Source organism: Trichosurus vulpecula, chromosome 6 (genome assembly GCF_011100635.1).
Source record: "Trichosurus vulpecula isolate mTriVul1 chromosome 6, mTriVul1.pri, whole genome shotgun sequence".
Classification (NCBI taxonomy): domain Eukaryota; kingdom Metazoa; phylum Chordata; class Mammalia; order Diprotodontia; family Phalangeridae; genus Trichosurus; species Trichosurus vulpecula.
Genome location: NC_050578.1, coordinates 87,119,495 through 87,143,842, shown reverse-complemented (window position 1 = coordinate 87,143,842; position 24,348 = coordinate 87,119,495). Strand labels below are relative to the sequence as shown.

Sequence of the window (24,348 nt, the reverse complement as noted above, 5' to 3'; positions counted from 1 at the left end):
TATAGTAAAGCCTTGACTTTGAATGAAGCCCTGAATGCTTTTTCTGTTTAACCCTGAACAGACAATCAAGAATCTGCTGTGCTACCATTCTGATCTCAGGATGGGTGAGTTGAGACTAGGCCTTCAGAGACAGATTGATCCAAGTGTAAGGAGCTTCCTTTTACAACCCTGGTACTTTGGCCAGTTTAAAAAAGATAGCTGTTGTTAGAGGATAGAACCATTCATTTACTATTGACTTAATAAGCATGTGTTAAGCACCTTTGTGTAGCAGGCTCTATGAGAATGAAATAATGTCTGCCCTCAAGGAGCATACATTCAACTGAGGGAAAAGTACACAGATATGTAAATACCAAATATAGACGAAATACTTTGGATGGAAAGTACTAGCAACTGAAGTAATGGAGTAGGAGCACACAGAAGTAGGCTTGGAGTGGGGGGAGTCTGGGACAGTGGCAGAATGGGCATAAAATTCGAGGCATGGAATTTTGGAGTCAAAGGATTTAGGTTCAGTCCAACTTCAACTAGGACCTTGGGTAAGTCATAAACTTAACATAAACATAAAGGTAACCTCTTTAGAACTCAGGTTCATCATCTGTGAAATGACACCTTGGATTACATGACTTTCCAGTTCTACATCCCATACTTCTCCCACGCGCTCCATTCAGCCTTCCTTTTTCTTCAGCTAAATAGTTCAGCCAAAGGATGGCCAGTGAAAATGATGTCAAAGACACACCTAACATAAATAAAATGGGAGGAGGTTTTAGAGATTGACTAGTATCAGCCTTTCACTTCATAGTGACTTGCCTGAGGTCACACAGGTTGTCAATGACAGAGCCAGAAATCAAACCCATCTCTCTAATTCAAGTACGGTAGCACAATAATCTCAAATAGGCAAGGGGATTGTTGTCTCTATGGTAGGATTTGAGGAGAGCCAGGAAGAGCTTCCTCCTCAAAAGTGGCTGTCAGCCTTAACATTTGTCTTTACGTAGTCTTTCTTTGAGTCTTAGGTTTTACTTTTTGAGTTCCTGATTAAAACAAAGATAAAGCTAGGAAGATTAGCACTTTGACCTTTTTTAGTTGATTAAGTGTTACCTTAGGGATTGCCTATTAGCTGTGAAAAAGGTGATCTAGACTCAGGGCTTCTTAAACTTTATCTACTTGAGACCCTTCAGTGCTTCTTAAACTGTGTGTTGAAACCCCAGGGGGTTTGACCCACAGTTTAAGAAATGCTGGGAGAGAGAAGGAGTCAAAGGAGCAGAGGAGAAGGAAGGGAGGGAAATAAGCATTTATAAAACACCTACTATGTGCCAGGTACTGTGCTGAGCTTTTTACAAAGGATCATTTGATCCTCACAAAAACCCAGTGAGGTAGGTGCTGTTATTATCCTCATTTTACAGTTAAAGAAACTGAGGCAAATAGAGTTTAAGTGACTTGCAGGGTCACTCAGCTAGTATCTGAGGCTGAATTTGAACTCAGGTCTTCCTGACTCCAGTCCTAGCACTCTATCCACTGTGCTATTAGCTGCCTGGATAGGAAGGACCCTAATTTTATTATTTTTTAAATGAATTGAAAAAAGCTTTAGGTTCCACATTTTTGCTTTTTAATAATTGTATAAAAAACCCGAATAAAAAAATCATAATTGTATGAACTTAGACAATTGTATCACTCCTTCCAGCCTCACTTTCTCCATATAGGCTTTAGATTTGAATTTCAACTCAGCTTCTTGCTACCCATGAGACCTTGGGGCAAGTCACTTATCCCCAGGCCTCAGCTTTCTATTCTGTAAACCATGAGAGACTCTACCAGATGACCTCTAAATCGAATGAACATTAGAGTAATCATACTTATGGTGCCTGCTCATGGAATTGTTGTGAGGATTGAAAGAGGAGGGGAGCCCTGACATGTTGTTTTAAATGGAACTTCACAGTTTTGCATGCTTCATGGTTTTCTGAAAAGCCCTAGGGCTGTAATCCATCTCCTGTCGCATTGCACATGTTAACTATAGGCAACTCTTAGTCACACATAAATCATCTGTGATAAAATATTAGACAAAAGACTAAAGTCTAGAGATCATCTCACTCAACACCTTCATAGGAAATATTGCCTTAGAATGGTGAAGTGGCCAACCTGGGACCACACAAAAGTGGACAAAATAAATCAATAGGGCTTTGTTTTCTGTCATACTCATAAAATCATGAGAACCTTATATAGTATGGTCAGTGATTATTTAAAGCATAGCTTCAGATTTTATCTACCACCTAGTATTTTTATAGGAACCAGTTTGGTATTTTTGAAAATAGTTTTTATTAAACAACTATACTATTTAATTCATCTAAAATGTAGTTACTGATGATTTTCTGTTGTGCCTCATCTCACCTGCAGAATATTCCTGCTCAGCTGTCCAACCAGGATACTTTCCTGGTATTACTTTTCCACTGCGGAGGTTTGCTGATAGAAGCCTTACCTGTGCTTATCACTAATAGCATGTAGGTTTTCTGGGAAAAAATCCAAGTGTAAATCCAAGAAATGGATCTTGAGTGACATGTTGCATCCCATAACTTTATAGGATTTGAGAAGATTCATTGATAACATCTTGGTAATTTTCTGCCTTGTAGTTTCCCCCCAAAAGTTTTGGTTTCCTTTTTAAAATAATTTCTATATAGCTCCTTCAACTTTATTCAACTGTTCTTCAAAATGTTTGTCTTTCATCACTTCCCTTACTTGAGGACCCACAAATACCTCAACTTTGTTTTTAGCCTCACTGATTCTTGGAAATTTATTTTTCAGATAAAGAAAACCTGCACCATTTCGATCCATCGCCTTGACAAAATTTTTCATTAAACCAAGTTTAATGTGCAACGGTGGTAAGAAAATTTGCTCAGGACTACTAGTGGTTGACTTACCACATTTTTTATTTGGGGATTTGGTTCTTTCTTTTGAGGCTAGTGTTTTTTTAATGTAGTGGTTATTCTTGTCACTGCTCTCCCATTCACATTCAGCAGTATTTGGTACACTCTAGTTATAACATTAGTAAAGAGCAATCACTTTTAGATCCCCATAGATATATCAAGAATGTTGTCCTGTTTTGTCCTTCTCGACAGAAATGTCATGCTTAGAACATATTTTGGTGCCCTCTTAACAGGATATTCCATCCTTTTTCTATAGAAGCTAAAGGTTTAGGTTGATGTTTTTTGGGTAAGATCATGAGTAGGGTCACTAGGACTGCTTGAGCTATTAAATGAGGATCTGAGGATGGAAAAGTGGCTTCCAATGGGGGCATCACCATGTTGCTGGTCTCCTACCTTGTCATGCTGAGCCTCATCATTACAGTCTGAATCATTGGTTTCATCTTCATACAAGTTCCAAGTTTCTCATTGTTTCGAGACAGGTAGTCCTTCACTGTGTAAAATAGAGATCTTATAGTTCATGGTAGATTTGGATTTTTATAGTATGTTTAGATTTGGAGGAAATTCCTGATATATTTGTTAAGCAAATATAGCAATCTTTTGAATGGTCTTTCTGTTCTCTCCAAATCATAGGAACTGCAAATGTTATATGACAAGATCCATGTATCCAGCCAGTTAGTAATTTAATACAAGTGATACAAAACAAGTGAGGGATCCAAGCCTTATTCTGAGCACCTATTTTACAATACAAATAAAGTTCATGTTTTCTTGACTAGATGAATAAAGTTTAATCTCTGGAGTCAAAGGTTAGCTGCATAATGATTCAGGTGATCAATACATTTGTGAGGCATACATTTGTGAGAATTTAAGGATTGTATATCAGCATCTTCAAACTACAAAACATCTTAGAAAATGGGATTAGAAAAAAATAACAATGTTTACCAAATAACACCTGGCACACAACTGACTGAACAATCTGCTACATATTGAGAATTTCACTGCATGATTGGATGTGCATGAGCCTGTCTTGCCACACAGCACACAAGCTGGGCCGTCCTACAGCATGCAAGAACAAGCCAACTTGTGATGTCTCTCATCCTCCACCTCCTCAGGCCCCTTCAAAGAGCTGCACAGTTTTATTACTGCCTCCTATTGCATGGTTTATATTAAGATTCATGTGTCGTTTAATAGTGGGTGATAGAGAAATTTCAGATGCAATTTAAAATTTTAGCGTGAAGAGAACTTTAAATCCCCAATAAATGTCCATGAAGTAAATTGTGTGTTGAGCAGTAAAATTAATTATTGGTAGAATGGGGACTAGAACTTGGTCTATGTGCTCTTGCTTTGTTGCTTCTTCTATACCTACTAGGAACACATTTTCCCACACCCAGAATCAGAATTTGTGGTCTGACAAAGGAAATTACTTGGTAAGCCCTAGTTAAAAGTGCCCATTCTCTCCTTGAAATTGGGACTGTCCCAGGAAATCTGGGACATATGGCATGGTAACCGAACTGCACTGCCTCTTTCCCAGACAGCTTCCTTTGCTCCCCAGCATACACCCAGTTGTTTCCCTGGCCTCTTACCAGTCAGTGTGTGCTCAAGGAATGAAAATGAATTTTAACATTAGCCTGAGCGTAGCATAGTTAGAAAAGTAGATGTGCAATTTGTTCCAAATTCATTCATACTTCTGGTGACCATATATCCTGGATTTTTAAAGGCCATCCTGAACTCAAGGAAGGAAAAGTGTTTTTTAAAAAGGAATGTACTTTGTTAGGTCATGTATCCTGATTGTGGTTCGGGAAGGAATGGTTGTTATGTCTGTGACATATGTTTTTAAAGATTATCTATGACTAGGCTTTCTTTCATTGTTGCTAAATTGACTCATTTAAGGTTATCTATTTACACCCTGGATTTTCTAGAATAGTCCCAATTTCAAAAAAGAAAGCATCCTTTTAACTTAAGTCTTATAAAGGAATGTCCTTTGTCAGACTGTGTGTCCCTGTTTGGTGGTGGTGGTGGTGGTGGTGGCGATGGTTTGGTTCTTGTTGTTGTTCTTGTTGGTGTTGTTTTGGAGAATACAGTCATTGCAGAAATAACCCCAAAGCAGACTTCTCTAAAGTAATGGAACAAGGGACTGAGGCGGTAATATTGGTCTGGGAGAGGCAGGTCTTTCTATCTGCCCCAAACCTGGGAAATGGCAATCATATATTCATGAAACACAAAATAATATATTTGATTTTATAAATCAACTATCCGAGATCAAAATGCGTCACCCCTGTGATCTTGTAGTCATGTGATATAAGAATAGGGAGGTGGAGAGACATCAAAGATCATCTTGTTTTGCATTTTAAATGTATAGGCTAGATCTGGAGAAACTGGTCAACTGGATAAATTTTAATCTCATTGTACGCGATTGATTTTGCCCCCACCTTCCCATGGAAAGACAGAAGAGGGACACTTTGTGCCTCTTTGATAGATAGGAAGAGCCTCATTGAAAAATTCTGCAGCAAGGATGATTCGATGGCCTTTGGCTCAGGCTAGGCTTAGATCAGAACTTCCTTTTTATACTGTTGTTCTGAATGAGGGGTAGACAGACCTGTCAGAACTAATGTGGAGCTAAGGATAGACTGAGGCCCCTGGATTAGGGTTTCGTGGGCATCAGAACCATCTTCCTTCAGATTGCTACCAATGACAGTCATGGAGAAGCAGTGACATCAAAGCCTCTTCACTGGGAGAGGATGGAGTCCATGCCCCAAGGCGTGGAAGAGGCAAGTTGCAGTTAAATGTGCCCTCAGCTACGTAGCTGAAGGCCTGAAAGATGACAAGGACTAGAGAGGAAGTGACAGAGTAAAGGAAAAGCCTAAAACCACATTTTGTGGAGAATAGGGAAGTGCCTGGAGCCAGTTTTGGACACACAGTGAAAGAATCTCTTAGCCAAAGGCGACAATTGAGCAGAATAAAAAGCTGAGGCCTTTTTCCTAGGGAAACCAAAACTCACAAAATTAGACTCACCTTCTTGTCCTGCCACTTAAACTGTCTCTATCCTTCTATGTATCTGAGTCTCTGTCTCTGTCTCTGTCTACTTGCATCTCTCTCCATCCTTCCCTTTCCCTCCCACTGAACTCCCTCCCCCCACACTTCCTCTGATTCCAGACTTACTATAGGGAATCTGGGTGGGTGTGAGAGTGGGTGAGTGAATTAAAAAAAAAAAAGAGGGAAAAAACAAAACAGAAAAGGTGGCAATTTTCTGTAAATAAAAGGTTAACTTGAAAATTGCTTGAATCTGAGAGCCTCAACATATGTGAGCATAGAAATCATAATCTCCTACCCTTGGAAAAATTTAGTAGAACGTATGGGCCTAACAGATCCAGACTATTTTATGGAAACAAAATTGAAATTAAACTAACAAACAGCCTTTGATTTCAAAGAAAAATGAAGGATATAAAGCTTACCAGAGGAGGAGGAGACTATTTGGAAAACAGGAAAAAAATGATAAAAAGAAACTTAAGATGGTCAACACTCTAGTCTCTCTTTGACTCAATGCTTCTAAAAATAGGGCTCACTCACTTACATGTGGCCATCCATTATTTTTTTGCAGCATTCTTTATAATTATCAGTAGAATATAAATATAGGATAACATTGATATATTGCTTTAGGGTTTACAAAGCCCTTTGCAGTTCATTTGATTCTCAAAATAATGTTACGAGATATGATACTGTAAATATGACTGCCTATCCCATTTTACAAATTGAGAAACTGAGGCTCAGAGAGGTTAACTGACTTGTACAAGGTCACATAGCAGGTATGTAGCAGAATTGGGACTTAGCCCTAGGTTTTCTGACTTAAAGTCCTATATTTTTTAAGATTGCCAAGGGGGCCTGAGCCGCAAAAGTTTGAGAACTCCTTCAATACAAAATGCTTCCTTACTATGCTCTAAGAAAACATTTTCAACAGGTAGATTTTGTGTCTTAGTCTTTCCAAGAGAATAAACAAACCAAGTTTATGTAAAAAAATACCATAAAAATTACATATGCACACTCCTCAGGGATTTCACCCCACCTGTACCTATGGAATATGATCTATTCTAGATAATAATTCACTTTTTTCATTATTTCTTAAGGTTTACAAAAAGTTTTCTCTCCAAATCTTGAAGAGTGGTTAGTACAAAGATTCTCATCTCCATTTTTCAAGTGAGCACATTGGAGCTGAGATTTTGAGTGGCTTGCACAGTATAGCCACATAGCTGGTGAATATAGAAGCTGGGACTCACACCCAGTATTCTGGCTCCAAGTCCAGCATACATTTCCCCTTACACCATGCATTTGGAGCAAATAGGGCAAATATACAGAATCTGAGCCATTTCTGTTTTTCCTCAAGTTCCTCTCCCCACTGCCCCTGCAAAGAGCTGCCAGTGAGGACTTCTCTCAGTGGCATCTGTTTCGCGATTCTTTTTCATTGCCTCTCAAGTTTCCTGGAGGGTACGAAGAGGTTAAGTGACTTGAATAGGACCATTTTTAGTCAGGAGTTGAGCCCATGTCTTCCAGACTCCAAGACCAGCTCCCTGATCCACTATGCCGGGATACCTCTCTGGCCTTTCTTCAATATTTTCACTTCTATGAATAGAAGGATATAGTTTTCACATCCCCAAACTGTACCTACCTGTACAAAAATATAAGAGAGGAGGCTACAAAATGGTTGAACTCACTGAAGCATTTTCCCTCCTAAATATGAGCTCATGGATTCAGATCTGGAAGGGACCTAAAATTATTCACCATAACTCATTGTGTTTCATCCCTTCATTTAACAGATGAGGAAACTTTGACCCAGAGAAATAAAGTGACTTACCCCAATGTTCCACAGCTAATAGTAGATGGTGGAGCTGGGATTTGAACCGAGGTCCTCTGATACAAGTCCCAAGTTGTGTACTCAGGCAGCCTTCCCTGTGCAGGTTCAGTTGCAGAACAGCTCCCACAAGATCCCAGTCAGGTGAATGATTATCTGATCATTTGGCTACAGCAGCAACAGCCACAGCCTTTTAATCCCAAGAATAGGAGCGAGGGGTCCAGAATGTAAGTGCTGCCCATTTCAAAGGAATAGAAATATGTAGCTTTAAATCTTGGATCCTATAAACTCTAGCCTGTCTTTGTATAGTTCATAGCCAACTGACAATAAGGTTATGGCCATGCGAAGACTTTCCCATCTCTTTTCTCCTAGCACTCTTTTTTCACTTATACTCTAAGAAGGCCAAAGCCATAACTGTTAATGGTGGATCTTTGTTTAAACAAACAAAAAAAGCAAGTCTGTAGCTGTCCATCACTCCAGGGTGACAATTCTTATGTAAGGACATACCTAAATAAGGCCTCAGTAAGGTGAGGGGAGGGGGGAACTACATGTGGTTTCCTTAAGATTAACAGTAGTGATCAAGTTGAGAAAACAATATCCCCTAATAGTTATGGGACAATAACTAAAAACTGCCAGTACCCAAACCCTGTGAGACCTAGACCAGTCAAGATTCACATCTGCCAGAGGAGTGTGGCCCAGCCTGTTGGTGAGGGAGTAGATTACATGGAAAAACAACAGCAAAAAAAGTGTTTTAGGATGGGTTTTTTTGGTCATACCTTATAAAAATAGGTGAAACTTTTTTTTCTGATTGAAAATATGACTTCATATTTTGTCTCCTCTCCCACAGTTTTTCAATCTTTTTTTTTAATCTTTCCTACCTAGAAAGTGTACTCATTTCATTTACCTAAAATGTAACTATTGAAGATTTCCACTGATTTCACCTATGGAATGTCCTGCTTCAACATCTAGTAGTATTCAGCCACATGCCCCAGTTTTACTTTTCCATTATGGAGATTTCTTGACTGAAGCTTTCCCCTTGTTCATCCCTCTTAATACCTAGGTTTTCTGGGAAGAAATCCAAATGTAATTCCAAGAAATGGGCCTTGAGGGACATGTTATAGTCCATAACTTTATAGTTTTTAAGATCATTTATAGTTTCTTGCTAATTTTCTGTCTTATATTTTGCCCCCAAAAAGTTTTAGTTTGTTTTTTGAAATGATTTCCATGCATCTTCTTCAACTTTATTCAGCTTTTCTTCAGAATGATTGCTTTCTATCACTTCCCTTATTTGAGGACCCACAAATCTCCCCACTTTGTTTTTAGCCTCACTGATTCTTGGAAATTTATTTTTCAGATAAAGAAAACCTGCACCATTTCGATCCATCGTCTTGACAAAATTTTTCATTAAAACCAAGTTTAATGTGCAACAGTGGTAAGAAAACTTTTTCAGGACTAACCAGTGGTTAACTTACCACATTTTCCTTTCTGGGAATTGGTTCTTTCTTCTGAGACCAGTATTTTTGCCTTTTTTTTTTAATGTAGTGATTATCTCTGTCACTGCTCTCCCATTTACAAAGCAGCAGTGTTGGATAGATAGATAGATAGATAGATAGATAGATAGATAGATAGATAGATAGATAGATATAGGTATAGGTATATATAGATATAGATGTAAAACCAGATTGTAAAATAGTAAAATAGCACTTACTTTCAGCTCTCCACTGATATGCCAAGAATACTTTTAAAATTTAATTCTCCTCGAGAGAAGTTTCATGTTTTGAGCATATTTTGGTGCCCTCTTTCAGAAGATTCCATCCTTTTTCTTAAAAGCTAAAGGCATAGTCTTTTTTAAAAAAATAGGTTAAAAACATGAGTGAGGTCACGTAAGCCTACTTGAGTTATTAAATGAGGATCTGAGGATGAAAAGATTACTTCAAAGGGGGGGAATCACCATGTTGCTGGTCTCCTACCTTGTCATGCTGAACCTTATCAGTATAATCTAAATCATCAATTTTGTCTTCATCCAAGTTCCAAGTTTCTGGTGGTTTCAACATGGGTAGTTCTTTACTGTGTTAAATAGAGATCTTATAGCTTATGGTAGATTTGGATTTTTATAGTATGTTTAGATTTGGAGGAAATTCCTGATATATTTGTTAAGCAAATATAGCAATCTGTTGAATGGTCTTTCTGTTCTCTCCAAATCATAGGAACTACAAACGGCATGTGACAAGATCCATGTATCCAGCCAGTTAGTAATCTAACACAAGAGATACAGAACAAGTGAGGGGTCCAAACCTTTGTCCTGACCACCTATTTTATAACCCAAATAAAGTTCATATGCTTTCTTAACTAGACGAATAAAGTTTCATCTCTGGAGTTAAAAGTTAGCTTACTATAATATACATAAATGTATAGGTGTACAATACATATGTGTATATAAACATATATGTATAAAACAAAAATGATTCAGGTGATTGATACATTTGTGAGAATTTAAGGAATGGGTATCAGCATCTTCAAACTATAAAACATCTTAGAAAATGGGATTAGAAAAAAAATTGATGTTTACAAAGTGACTGAACAATCTGCTACACGTTAAGAATTTCACTGCATGATTGGACGTGCATGAGCCTGTCTTATCACACAGCACATAAACTGGGCCTTCCTACAGCATGCAAGAACAAGCCAACTTGTGACTTCTCTCCGTCTCCATCTCTCCTGACACTACCACCTTCCCATCCACACTCAACCTGAGCATACTGTTTTACTTCCTCATATTGCATAATTTATATTAAAAGTCACATGTAACTCAATAACAGTGAATGATAGAGAAACTTTGTTCTGTTTTTAAACACAGTATCCAGAAATACCTATAACATGCCAAGAAATTTCCATGTGACAAAATGCATTGTTTAATGAATAAGGAACTAGGCACTAGTCCTGAGGATAAAGGTTAAAAATGTGTGTTTAAAAATAATGGTTGTATTAGATAGATAGTCAAAGGTTATGGCTGTAAACTAAATTGTAATTCTCTCCTCTTGACTTCTGGGCAGATAAACTTGTTAGAAGGAGAGAGACAGGGTTGTGCTACCTCTGCCCAATAAACCAGTAAAAGACTCCTCCAGGCAGACTTTGAGGAGATTACCAGCCTTTGGAGGAAAAGGCCAGAGATGTACATCCATTAATCTAGCAAGCTGGCTTCCATCCTTGCTCTTCCTGTCTTCTCTTCTTTTCCTTCTCCTCCAGAGTAAATAATAATAGCTCACATATATGTAAAATTTTAAGTTTTACAAAGCTCTTTCCTCAGAACAATCTTTGAGGTAGTCAGTACATCTCTATTCTCCAAATGAAATAGAACTAGTGCGTGTTTAAGTGACATGCTTATGGTCACATAGGTAGTAAGTGGCAGAGATGAGATTTGAACCCAGGACCTCTGACTCCTAATGTATTTCTTTTCCTATTGAAATATGCTGCTTCAAGATTTCCTCTTTGGTCATTCTGGGGTAATCTGATCCAGAATGAAATGATAGAGAAGTGACATGATCCCACTTTGGTATTTACTCTTCATTCCTTGTAATACACAGCCAGCCAGTCTCCTGTTCTCCCCCCTTCCTCTTTCACACTCTTATTTAGTGTGGGAAGAAACACATGATGAAGTATGGGGGCTGTCAAACTGCAACCCTCTCCCAAGCTCTCCCCCCTCCCCATGGATAATTAATGATTTTCACCATGGAAATGTCAGCTTTGGGGTAAGTGCTTGAATTCCTTAGAATGGCCCTACCTATGTAACAAAATAGTTTATTCTTTTTAGATTACTAAAAGCTTTTGTTACGTTTTCATTTTGCACTCTTCTCTTTTTCGTTCCAAAGATGGGGGAATGAAGTTGAAATTCACATCAATTAATTTTGACTCTATCTTCAGTGTACCTTTTGGGTGATAGAACAGAAACGCTTCAAAAGTAGAAATTTTCTCCTTCATATCTAGAGCACTTTCCAAACCCTGAAGAGGTATAGAAATATTTGTGGTTGCTATTGTTTGTATATTCACTACCTAGCACAGTGCCTAGTACATACATGGTAGGTACTTAATAAATGTTGATTGATTAGAAAAAGAAATCAAAACTAATGGCAAAAATAAAGGGTGAGAAAAGATGAGGACAGTCCTGAAGATAGCCCACTTTGCATAGATAATTGAAATTTGGTTCAGTTCCCTTCAATTTGCTTTTCAATAAGGTTGCCATAGCTTTTCCCTAAATTCCAGCTTTCTGATTGGTGGTGTTTCACTGCACTGTGCTTGAAATCATCTTAATGAGCAAAACATGGGGATACTTGTGGAGCAAGCCAGTGTCATCTGAGAGACCCATTGGGTTTTATGGGCACAAACACCAGTCCTGAGACCATCTCTTTGGAGTTTTACTTTCCCTGGAGTTAAAAATGAAGTTACTTTATTCCCCCAAAGAATAAGTCAGAGATGTCATGCACTTCAAGGCAAAGCTGGGAAGAACACAGAAGACTGAACAGTACTAGGGGAAAGAAGCACTCAGAATCTTACCAAGTTCCAGGAAGGAGGCTAGATAGCACAGCTCATTTTTTACCAGTTTAGTTGGGTAGGAGCAAGGTGAGCTTATCAGGAAAAAAAAATATGAAGCAGCAGAAACATAATTAAAACTTCTTCCCAAATGAGGTAGTAACTTGCTCCTAAAACCATTTGCTGAATTTAGTTGAGTTAGTACATGGGGGTTTATGAAAACGTATCTATTTCCTCTTCCTACATGTTTATGCAGAGGGCATTTGGGACAACAAATGGTGGGGGGTGAGAATTTCGTAAAATTTTGCCTGTGTCCCTGAAATCGCAACTTAAAATACTAGCCCACATTCGTGCAGCATTTTGTGGTTTACAAAATGCTTTGTCTACAGTGACTATGAAAGGTAGGCAGAGGTCATTATCTCCATTTTCTAGATAAGGAAACTGAAGATTAGAATCATTAAGTGACTTGCCCAGTCACATGACCAAGAATTGGGACTTGAACCTAAGGTCTACAGACTTCAAGTCTAGGTTATTTCTCACTACACCACGTACAGAAAAAAATGTGTCATGGATTTAAAAAAAACTCAGCAATTCATAACTATAATAGAAGATATACTAAGTAAATGGGATGTCATATTTTTAAATGAACCAAATAGCCAAAGACAAACTGAGGAAGGTTACAAAAGATTGAAAGCATATGTTCAATTCAACAAGCATTTATTAAATACCTACTATTTTTCAGGCACTGTGTGGTACCTAATATTAAGAAAGTAGTTGGAGTTCAGTTTGGAAAAATGAGACAGATCATATTGAATGCTTCTTGGTTGCTCCTTTAGAATACACATGCACACACACACGCGCGCGCACACACACACACACACACACACACACACACACAATATGTATATATTGTATATACTCCAACTGCAGATCAAGAATTACAAGACCAAGGTTGAAAGACAAATAGTCCTCTCTTTCCTTGATAGACTCCAAGCATGTGTTCATATAAGGGCCAGAGGAGTAGTGATGATAATATTAACAAAGTTTTAAAAAGTGCTTTAGAGACACAATCTCAGATCTCATACTGGCCTTACAGCAATCCAATGATGTAGGTTTGGCAAGTGTATTAGTCCCATTTTACAGATGAAGAAACTAAGGCTCTGAGAATTAAGTGACTTGCCTAGGATCACATAGCAAGAGTAAAAGGCAAGTTTTGAACTTGGGTTTCTCCTGAGTAGAAAGATGAGATCTTAACCTCTCTAGAGTTTGAGGGTTTGCTAAGAGTAACTATAGAGTCTTTTTTGGACCTTTTGTTCCGGGATAATTCCAGCAAAGAGGATGACATGACCTTGGAGCTTTACTCCACAGTGGTGAGGCAGTTTGTTTCTTTCTGGATCACGTCTTTCAGAAAAGCATAGCTAAAGAAACCTTTGAACAGCTCCTATTTACAACTGAGTAGTAAGTAATGTAATTTCTGATGGTGATTTTAAAGCATCATCAGATAATTTTCCCATTTTACAGATGAGGAAATATAATCTGTAGGTGGACTGCAGGACTAATCCTAACCTTTTCATGGTTAACTGCCCTAAATCAGATCTAAAATGTTTGTTTTTAACTTCCTTATTTGGGTCATTTACATGCTGCCAAGTACATATATTTGCTGTACTTTGGATTAATACAGGTTTTTTTAAAAAAAATTTTGTGGGAGTTTAAGGCTAAAGCAGGATAGTTTGGTCTTTAGAAAATTTCACATGCACATCTTTTGATTGGAGGTTAATCATTTGTAAATAACAGAAATTGATGGACACATATCAGACATTTAAAGACTCTTTTTCATTGATTTAAAATTTTTTCTTATGTTATTTTCTTGTTATTCTATTTATCTGATCATTAAGCATTTTCCAAGCACCTACTATGTGCTAGTCATTGCGCTAGTACTGGGGATACAGAGGCAAAAAATGAAACAGTCCCTGCCCTCAAGTACTTTTATATTCTATCAGATAAGATAACACAAGCATGGCACATACAAAGCAGAGACAAGGCAGCCTTACACAGGAAGGCACAGGAAGAGACTAACAGCTAAGGGAACCCAGACATAGGTCTTCTACATAAGGCTCTGAGCCAAATTTTAAAGGGAGTCAGAGACTTCAGGAAGTGGAGGAGAAGAGGGAAAGAATTCCAGGCATGAGTGACAGCAAGCTGAATGGCATATATGGACTAGAAATGAAGTTTCACGTGTGAGGGAGATCAAGTAGGTCGTTATGGGTGGTCTGCAGTGTTTAGTATGTAAGGAAATGAGAGGCAGAAAAAGGCCAGGAGGTGAAGAACATCCAGTGCCAAACAAAAGGACTTCATCTTTAATCCTAGAGGTCAAAGGATATTCGAATCCTTATACTTGTCTGTAAATATAAAAATATAATTTATATTGAAAAAAGTTTTATATAAAGTAATATGAGGATCCATCATTATTTAAGGTTTCTTTGACATTAAATCATAAAGGTTTTCTGTACCACCTCCATCCTCCCCCCCACCCAAAAAAAATCTTGGGTAGGACAGTGATTGTTACAATATTACTATACATACTTTTAACTAAATGTCTCTGGGCTCCAATATCTTCATCAACATTTCAAATTTTCTGAGATGGAAGTGATCTCAGAGATAATTTGGTCCAACCCATACCTAAACAGGCATATCTTCACTATTATTGACAAATAATTATCCAGTTTTTGATTGAAGACCTCCAGCAAGAGGGAACCCCCACCTCCCTTTGAGGCAACTCATTTCTTTTTGCAACAGCCCTAATTCTTAGGAATAGGAAATGCTTCTTTAAGCCAAGCCCAAATCTGAAACTTCCCTAATTTTTCCTCACTCTTCCCTTTGGGGCCAAGCAGAAGTGTAATCTCTCCTCCACGTCACAGCCCTTCAAATGCTTAAAGGTCTTTCCCCTACTCAGATATTCTTTCTCTGCTCTAAACTTTCCTAGTTCCTTCAACTTATCCTTATGTAGAATGATCTTCAAAACCCTTTTTAGCCCTGACATGCCAAGAGTGTATACACTTGTGATCTAGGTATGGCTGGGATTTTGTTTTCTCCCCATTACGTAAAACAGGTTGGTTTTTTGTTTGTTTTTTAACCCATTTGACAAGAAGGACTAGACATAGGGGTGGCCAAGTAGTGTAGATATAGCTACTTAAATTTAGGCCTCTTCATCCTAGGATTGTGTGTCTGTAAGAAGAATTCATATTTACATAGCTTTTAAAAGATTACCAAGCTCTTTTCCTGCAACAACTTGGATGTGATTGGTATCCTTGAGTATTATCAGCCTGATTTCCCTGAAAGGGAAACTGAAGCTCAGTAAACCTCAGAGCCAGTTTCTAACCCAGATTTCTGGATTCCAAGTCTAACCTTCTTTCTTCTCTTTGGTGCTGCCCCAACTGTTGTTATTTAGATGATACTTAGTTTTGATATGCTAACTACTTCAATTTTCTGGTTTTACACCTTATTTAAATTTTAAATTGACTTTAACAACAAACTGGCTCCTATGTTTGGCAACTTAATCTTCAGGAAAGTAGAATCTTTTGTCTTTTTTCACTAGGCAGTCTACAAGTATTTATTAAGTGCCTACCCGTACCAGGCACTATGCTAAGTACTGGAGATATAAAGACGTTAATGAAACAGTCCTTGTCCTCAGGACACTTACATTCTGATGAATCAAAGATGCCGTTCACTGCTGATAGAGTATAAACTGAACTAACCGAAGACCTTAGAAAGAGTGAACTGATGGTCTCCCCTCTCCCGACCCCCACCCTCTTTCTCCTTCTCTGCTCAAAGCTGCAAGATTACCAGGTGAGTTCACCAATTATCCCCTGAAATGATGTTTTTTGTTACTTTTGGAGGGAGGCTGTAGAATATAGTGAAAAAGAATACTGGCTCAACCTCACTGGACTTCATTCTTCTCATACATAAAAATGTATGGACCAAACTAGATGAACTCTAAGCATACTTCTAACTCCAAATCAAAGAACTCCCTTCATTTGCTTCTCTAAGGAGAACCTGTGAGTCCAGCAAATCTCAAAGCTTCCATTTAGCAAGGATGACAGTATTGCTAACGTTTAATTACTCAAGTAGCACTTCAACTAATTGTTCACTGGACAAGAATCTCACCTTTGCAATATTAATCATGATATAAACATTTATAAACAGTCTAAGAACTGTGGCATTCTTAGTACCCCTGACTGCCAATCCATCATGGTCCAGAAGCAGGAGAGGTCTGCTTACAATTCATGGCTATTTCATATTTGACCTCTGTTCTGGTGTGTTACAGTGAGTAAAGGGTTTATCCTCCTGTGGTCTTCTTCCTGGTGATGAACCTGCCTATACTTAGCTCTTAGCTGGTTCACAGATAATGGACACAGTCCACCACTAGGACCATGCTTGAAACCTTTCCAGCATGACAGAATCTCAAAGAGCAGCTTATGTGCTACCATGGCCTTTGAGCATCTTGTGTTATGCCCTTGCCATCAGGGTAGGACTCAGAATTCCACAGTAAGATCTCAACCAAAATGCCAGGTAAATAGGAGGTTCTGCTCTAGTATTCTGAACATAACTGAATCTTTCCTAAATGTTAAAGATATTGAAGTTTCCCCAGCCTCATATTCTGAGTACCAGTTGTCATAGAGTATGTATAATGTCAAGCACTCTAGTTGTGCTAAATACACATAGACCCCCAAGATATAACATTAAAAAATTTTCCCCCATATTAGAGCAGTTTTCTTTCATTTATTCTCTTTGTCCTTAAAATGTAGTAACAAAGGCTTTTTGGATGATTGAAGAGATCCAATTAAGCAAAGTTCAACAGAATTTATTCAGATATCAGTTTAAAATCTTTGATAAAAAAAAAGCCAACAATGGAGTCATAACTGGTCTATTGCTTTCCGGTAAACTCTGTATTATCAGCTACCATTATAATCTTCCTGAATCATAGCTCTAAACATAGCAATCCCCTGCTAAAAACAAAAGCAAAAAACAATGAAACTTGGTTCTTTAGCACCTACTGAATGAAATTTTGCTATGTAAGGTTCTCCAGAATATGTCACCTTATCACTCACTGCTCCCATATACAAAATCATAAATTGTCTGAATTACAAGGAATCACAGTACCTGAAATAAGAATCTCCTCTATAGCACCCACTAAAACTTATCATTCCATTCCATTCATTCATTCATTCATGCATCTATTTAACGAATTTTGTTTATTCAACAAATTTATTCAACAAACATTTAATGTATTTTCATGTAATATGACCCACTGTGTACAGAAAACTGGACTGTGGGGGAGATACATATTTTAATTTGAGAGCTTCCTGCCCTCCTTGGAGCATATGATTTTTTTAGGAAACTCAAAAACAGAACACGCACACACATTATATGGCAAATGAACCAGAGAGGTATAAGAGTGTTACTCAAGGGGAAATCAAGGAAGACTTCTTAAAAGAGTTGTCATTTGAGTTAGGCATTCACATTATAGGTAGAAATTTAAGAGGAGGGAAGGGAGGGAAAAAATTCTGAGCATGAAGTGTACCATGTTGTTTAGGAGGAGAGTAGCAGTTTGGTAGACCGGAAGGGAAGAGTGGTGATGGTGGAGTGTGTCTCAAAGAAGCTTGAAGTTTATCCAGAAGGTACTAGGGAGCCATCCCCACTGTTTTGATGGAGGATTGATGCAACCAGAGCTACATATAAGGAAGATGGGTTTGGATGCCTTATGAAGAAATGATTAAAAGAAGCAATAAGTGGAAGTGGGCAAACTTAAATGAAACTATTTTAATAGCTTCAGCAGGTGGTAACAAGGGCCTCTTCTTGGGTTTCTGGCAATAGGAATAAAGAAGGAGACAAACAGGAGAAAGATCACAGATGCAGGTAGAACTGAAAGGACTTGGCAACTATTTAGATAAGAAAGTGTGTGTGTGTGTGTGTGTGTGTGAGAGAGAGAGAGAGAGAGAGAGAGAGAGAGAGAGACAAAGAAAAAGAGAGAGAATGAGGGGAAGGAGACTTAAATGTATCACCAATGTTTCAAACCTGAGATTGGGTAATTAATAATAATAATAATAATAGCTATCATATATATATATACACATATATATGTGTGTGTGTATTTGTATACGTATATACATATGTATGTATATGTTTCTCCATATATATGTATACACACACATACATACATATATATATTCCCATTTGAATAGTGGTGCCACAGACAGAAATAGTTAAGTCAAAAGGAGAGGGAGGTTAAGGGTAAAAGATAATAAGCTTAGTCTGAGATATGTTGTTGACTTGAGATACCAGTGGGATGACCAGATGATGAATGTGCTTTTATTAATATCTAAAGATTTCTTGGATCTGAGCATGACGGTAGTTGTACTATTAGTATCAGTTGATTAGAAGGGAAAATGTAATGGCAAAAAACTACTCTGAATTCAGTTTTTTAAAAATAAACTTGTATTTCATTCATCTTAAGATGATAGATTTAGAGCTAGAAGGGGTCTTAGAAGTAATTTAATATATTGTCCTCTCATTTTACAAATCAGGAAACTGAGGCCCAAGAGGTGAAATGGTTTGCCTATCGTATTGGCCCTGGGCTCTGAACACAGCCCCTCTGATTCCAGATCTAGCACTCTGTCCAGTATGATATCATTTCCCTTAATATCTTTCTCCATTGAAGGTTCTTAACTTGGGGCAAATGGATCCCTAAGGTGTCCACGGATAGAATTTAGAGGACCTGTGAAGTAAATGAGATGAAAGATATGAAATAGATAAAATGAATTCTATCTTTATTTTCACTAACCTCTAACTGAAATTTAGCATTTCCTTCAATTATTTAAAACTGTTATTCTGAAAAGAGGTCCATAGGCTTCAACAGAGTTCCAAAAGGTCCATGATGCAAAAAAGAACCCCTGGCCTACATACATTTTAAAAATAGTAATATGACTATATGTTAGACATATTTCATTTTGTATATTTGCTCATTTAGCATACTGATTTATAGTACATTTTTGGTTATGGCTAAATAAAGATGAAATTTTAATGTGTGGTACGTGGATTTGTGGACCTTGAAGCTCCTCAGGTTTTCTAGGTTCACAGGTTGGGAACTACTGTTTTATATTTAGTTTTAAAATAAAACAACTAGCCAACTAGATAGACACACATATGGACAACAATAAGCGATAGTTAGGTGATAGCCAGCAAGTTAGATGCGTTTTCCCCACAATAGTATTTTACCAATACTCTTCCCTCCCCTCACATTGATTCAGGCCATATAACCAAGAAAAATAGTTAAGAAAAACTAAACAGCCAGGCACCCACATTTGACGGCACAGGGAATATTCCACACCCATAGTCTTCCACCTCTCTACCAAGAGGAGGGAAATATGCCTCACCATTTGTTCTTTGCAACCACGATTTTTCATTATGATTTGAGAGATCACTGAATTCTTTGCATATGTAGCCCCAGCATCTAGAAGGTAGTACCTGACATATAGAAGGCACTTGAGAAATGTTTGTTGACTGTTAGGAATTCAGATACATCTTAGTGCTGTTTTCATTTACATTATTGTAGTTATGTGTCTTATATTCTTGTTTCCTCTTTTTCATATGTATCAATACATACATCCTACAAAGTATGAACATAAAAGGAGCACTTGTAAGTGATAAATAATTTAGATCTTAAAGCAAAATCTAGTATTATACAAAAAAAACCACTAAAAACTTTTCAAGAAACACAAAATTAAAACAAAAATACCTTCTTTCCCTGCTGCTGTTTGACAGAGTTCTAGAAATGCTAGCAATATCAATAAAACAAGAGAAAGAATTTAAAGACATAATGATAGAGAAAGAAGAGACAAAACTATTCCTTTTTGCTGACAACATGATGAAAAAACATAGAAAAACATAGATTTACTTAGAAAAACCTGGAAAATCAGCAGATACCAATCAAGGCAATGGTTTCATTAAAGTAAAATATAAAATGAATCCACAAAAATCACTTATTTGAATTCTTAAGTTGTAGGTTCTGTGTACTATTTTGATACCCTACAATTCAGGCAAACTGGAATACCTATTCACTGAAGATGCTGCACCCCAGGAGTGGGAAACCTGTGGCCTTGAGGCCACATGTGGCCCTCTAGGTCCTCAAGTATAGCCCTTTGAATCCAAACTTCACAAAACAAGTCCCCTTAATAAAAGGATTTGTTCTGTAAACTTCGACTGAATCAAAAGGCTTTACCCAAGGACCTAGAAGGCCACATGTGGCCTCAAGGCCTCAGGCTCCCCACACCTGCTTTACCCTATCCTATCTCATATCTTTGTTGATTTTATTTCATTCAAATGAAATGTCATGCCTCTATTCTCCCTTCCCCTTCACCTCTATTTTTTGTCAAAATACTTCCCATTCTTCAAGGCCTATTTTGAATGGCATCTTCTTCACAAAATTTTTCTCTATCCCCACTTCCTCTATTCCCCAACCCCCTCATTGGATACAACTGTAAATTCTACATTGATTTATAATTATATATGTATCTATCTTAACTTCTATCCTAAATGGTCATCTAATTGAGGACAGCAACTTTACCTTCCTCATATTTTTTAACCCTTCAGGGCTGGCATAGTGCCTTGTAGGCACTCAAGAAAAGCTGCATGATGTGGTCCATAAAAATGATAAAATTAAGATTCAGGAAAATTTGGTTCCATTTTCCCCTCCAACACTTATTAGATATGTGACTGTAGACAAGTTCCTTATTATTCTTGTTCCTCAGTTTCCTCACTTATAAAATAGTGATAATTATACTGGCAAAGCCTACTTTATAAGATTATTGTGAGGCTCAAATGATGTAATGTACTACCAGTCAATAAGAATTTGTTAAGCACCTACTGTGTGCCAAGCACTGTGCTAAGCCCTGGGGACATGAATAAAGGCAAAAGACAGGCTCTGCTCTCAAGGAGCTGGCAATCTAATGATATAAAGGACTTTGCAAACCTTAAAGCACCATAGGCCATTTTATACCTTCTTCCATATCATCTATTCTGCAGTATGGATCATCTGATGTCAAAATGCTAGGTCTCCTCACTACCTTCTTTATCTTCTGGAGAAAAAGACTGTGTATTCTCAAATATTTCTAATATGTCCAAACTTTTTTGATGAATAAATAATACTTCAGAACAAATTATAATTTAATTCCAAAGGACATGAGCCATTCAAAGACTTTGAGTCACTCAAATAAAATACTATCCCCAAGAAACAGATTACTCCTCAGTTATTTTTGCTATGATACTTTAAATAATTGAGAACATTCTAGACATTATCATATGATGCTTTGATGAACAAACTAGAGGGGTCATACATTAGAAATCTAAAGTCAGTGGATGAAAAAGAACTTCCACTATCCATACAAATAAAACATTTCCTTGAGGCAGGAGGTTATTTTTTAAGTAATTCTTTTTACCCCACTCATCTGAAATGGACAACTACTTCTGTTTTTTTTTTCTCCTAAGCGGCCCTGGGAGGAGGATGGTGGGGAGAAGGGGGGAGGTCTGGCCTTGAAAATGCCATTAACATCTGCAGCAAATGAACGGAAAGTTCTTGCATGATCTGAATTGAAATTGTGTTCATTTAACAAAAGATTTAAAAAAAAATCATTTTGGTGCCAGTTGAACAAAAGTTTTCGAGGTGTCCTTGAGAGGTTGTGCTTGGTTTTTCCCATGAGGGAACCATGAGTTTCTTTCAGCCTCAAAGATAGAGAAAGAAAAAAAATGAAAGGGCGCTAGCAGCATCCAAGCTGAGGCTGCCACCTGAATAGGGGGTTTTGGTCTTCCAGAGATGGCAGGGAAGAAATACTGTGACCTGGGATGAGGTTAGCAGCATAGGGGCCAAGCAAGGCAACTTCTTCTTGGTGGTTAATAATAACTCTTGAGCTGCTAAACCTGTAACTTTGGGTTTCATGTTGAACAGAGAGTTTAAGTCAAAAGCTAATACAGTTTGTATGGATAAATTACTTGGAGAACATTTCAATCTTAAGAGCCAAGCATCTTTGTTTCAAAAACCTGGCAGTCCTGTTTGTTGTTGTTGTTTTAATTCCCTCACTCAGAACCTGATCTCACACTACCTTTCCAACTTTTCCCATTATTTCTCAGCATTAACCCTCTGGTCCAAGTCAGTTCAGCCTCCTCTCCCTAGAATGTGCTCTTTTTAAATATTTTGTTCCTGCTGTTCCAACTCCCTAGCCAAAGCCTCCCTGGCCTAATACTCAAATATCACTTCTTTTTCTTTGAAAATGATGCTTTGATACTTTTTAAAAAATGCTGTCACTTCCCACACCCCTCTTTCCCTTCCCACCAATAGAAGTCTACCTTATAATAAAGAAATACAGGTAAGCAAAGTTTGAGTGGCTGCAGGACACAATGGACAGAGTGCTGGATTTGGACTCAAGGGACCTGAGTTCCAATCCCAGCTCTGCCACCTACTACATGTGTAATGCAGTACAAGTCACTTCTACTCTTTTGCCTCATTTGCAAAATGAAGCATTTGGGCTACATGACCTCTAAGGTCCCCAAATCCTATGATCATATGAATGAATAAATGGAGTAGATGAGTGAGTGCATGAATGAATGAATAAGTCAGTGAATGAATGAAGAAATGTAAAGCTCTTTGGTCCAAAGGTTGGCTCACTCCATCCTCCTCCTCCTCTTCATCATCATCATCATCACCATCATCACCATCATCATCATCACCATCATCGTTGTCATCGTCATCCTATGGTCAACATCGCCACTGCCACCAGCACCACCACAAAGGATTTAAATGTCTTTGCATCTTGCCTGATGCTAGTGTTGAAGTGCAGCATTGTGTAGTGAAAAGAATACTTGATTTGAAATTAGAGGATGTGTGTATATGTCTAATTTCCAGAATTCAGGGTATTTGAGGAAGTCACTTAAGATCTCTGAAGGGTTGGATCAGATGATCTCTAAAGTCATGTATAGCTCTGAATCCTATGTATAAACCATTCTAAATGGACATATTTTTAACGTTTAGGAGCTGACAAATTAAGATGGCCAATACTGACATGGGCCAACCAACCAAAAAATAAAAGGATAATTAAACAAACGTTGATCTTGTATCCAAAATAAACAACTGATTGTGTGTTTAGGCAGGACAGGGCAAAGAAGACTGTATTGTCTCTGTGCTAGTTAGTCAGTGAAGGCTTTTTTAAAAAGATAGAATTTCAGAACGGATTGGGTGAAGAAAAGGATTACTAGGGGTGGATTCTGGGACTTAAGAGAAGGCTCCAAGAGAAGGAAGAGGTACAATAACTGGATAAAGAGGTCTTGATCAAATATGCTGAGGGGGGGTAAATCATAAAAGCTTGGGGAGGGGTAGAACTAGAGAGTAGAGAAGATGAAAGGGTGAGGGGCATCTGAAAGAAATACATAAACGAAGGCTTCATTGCACAATGCTGAGATTGGCATTGTTCCCTGAGTCTTCTTGTGAAACATTCAGGTAATTAGCTTGGGAAGCAATTTCACTGTGTGTAGGTGACAAAGTGGGTGGAGGTTGTAGGGAAGAAAGTAGGGGGAAAAATCAGAAAATGAAAGCATGAGAAATGAAAGAGAAAATTCAAAAGCTTACAGAAGGAAGGGAAATAACCCAGAAAACTGTCCAGGGCATATCTAAGGGTAGAGAATTTGAGAAGCGGTACCTACTGCTGCTATGAGATCAGTTCAATTCACACATTTATAATAAATGGCCTTTTCCTTAACTTTCTTGGGGTCATTGGTACAACTTTAAGGGAATGCTTTCTTCTCTGGGGTTTTATTGATGTTACATTGTGGATTTCTTGTAATAGATACCAACAAGTGTTACATGTTTTCCAAGACACCCATGCCTGCTTGTACTGATTTCACTTTCCTTGCATACATAAAAAGACTAGAGTCAATCCTGGTCTTACCCAAAGACATGAATATACTTTAAAAAAAAGCTGCCAATGAAGGATAAGGGAATAGTTTTGGAGGGATAGCAAAGAAACA

The 24,348-nt window shown here is 37.8% G+C and overlaps 1 protein-coding gene across 7 annotated transcripts in view; it reads left to right on the top strand.

The window, feature by feature from the left end:
* Positions 1 to 24,348, top strand: part of NPY5R (neuropeptide Y receptor Y5) — a 176,926-nt gene that overhangs the window by 83,681 nt on the left and 68,897 nt on the right. For 5 of the 7 annotated variants that reach the window (XR_005010641.1, XR_005010640.1, XR_005010643.1 and 2 more), the window contains 3 exons: positions 2,788 to 2,864; positions 9,104 to 9,181; positions 9,957 to 10,103. The exons of 1 other annotated variant lie outside the window; for it this stretch is intronic. The gene's annotated coding sequence lies outside the window, so the exon portion shown is untranslated. Of the gene's footprint in view, positions 1 to 2,787; positions 2,865 to 9,103; positions 9,182 to 9,956; positions 10,104 to 24,348 lie in introns of those variants that run through there. One more of the 7 variants, XR_005010645.1, reaches the window with a different exon arrangement.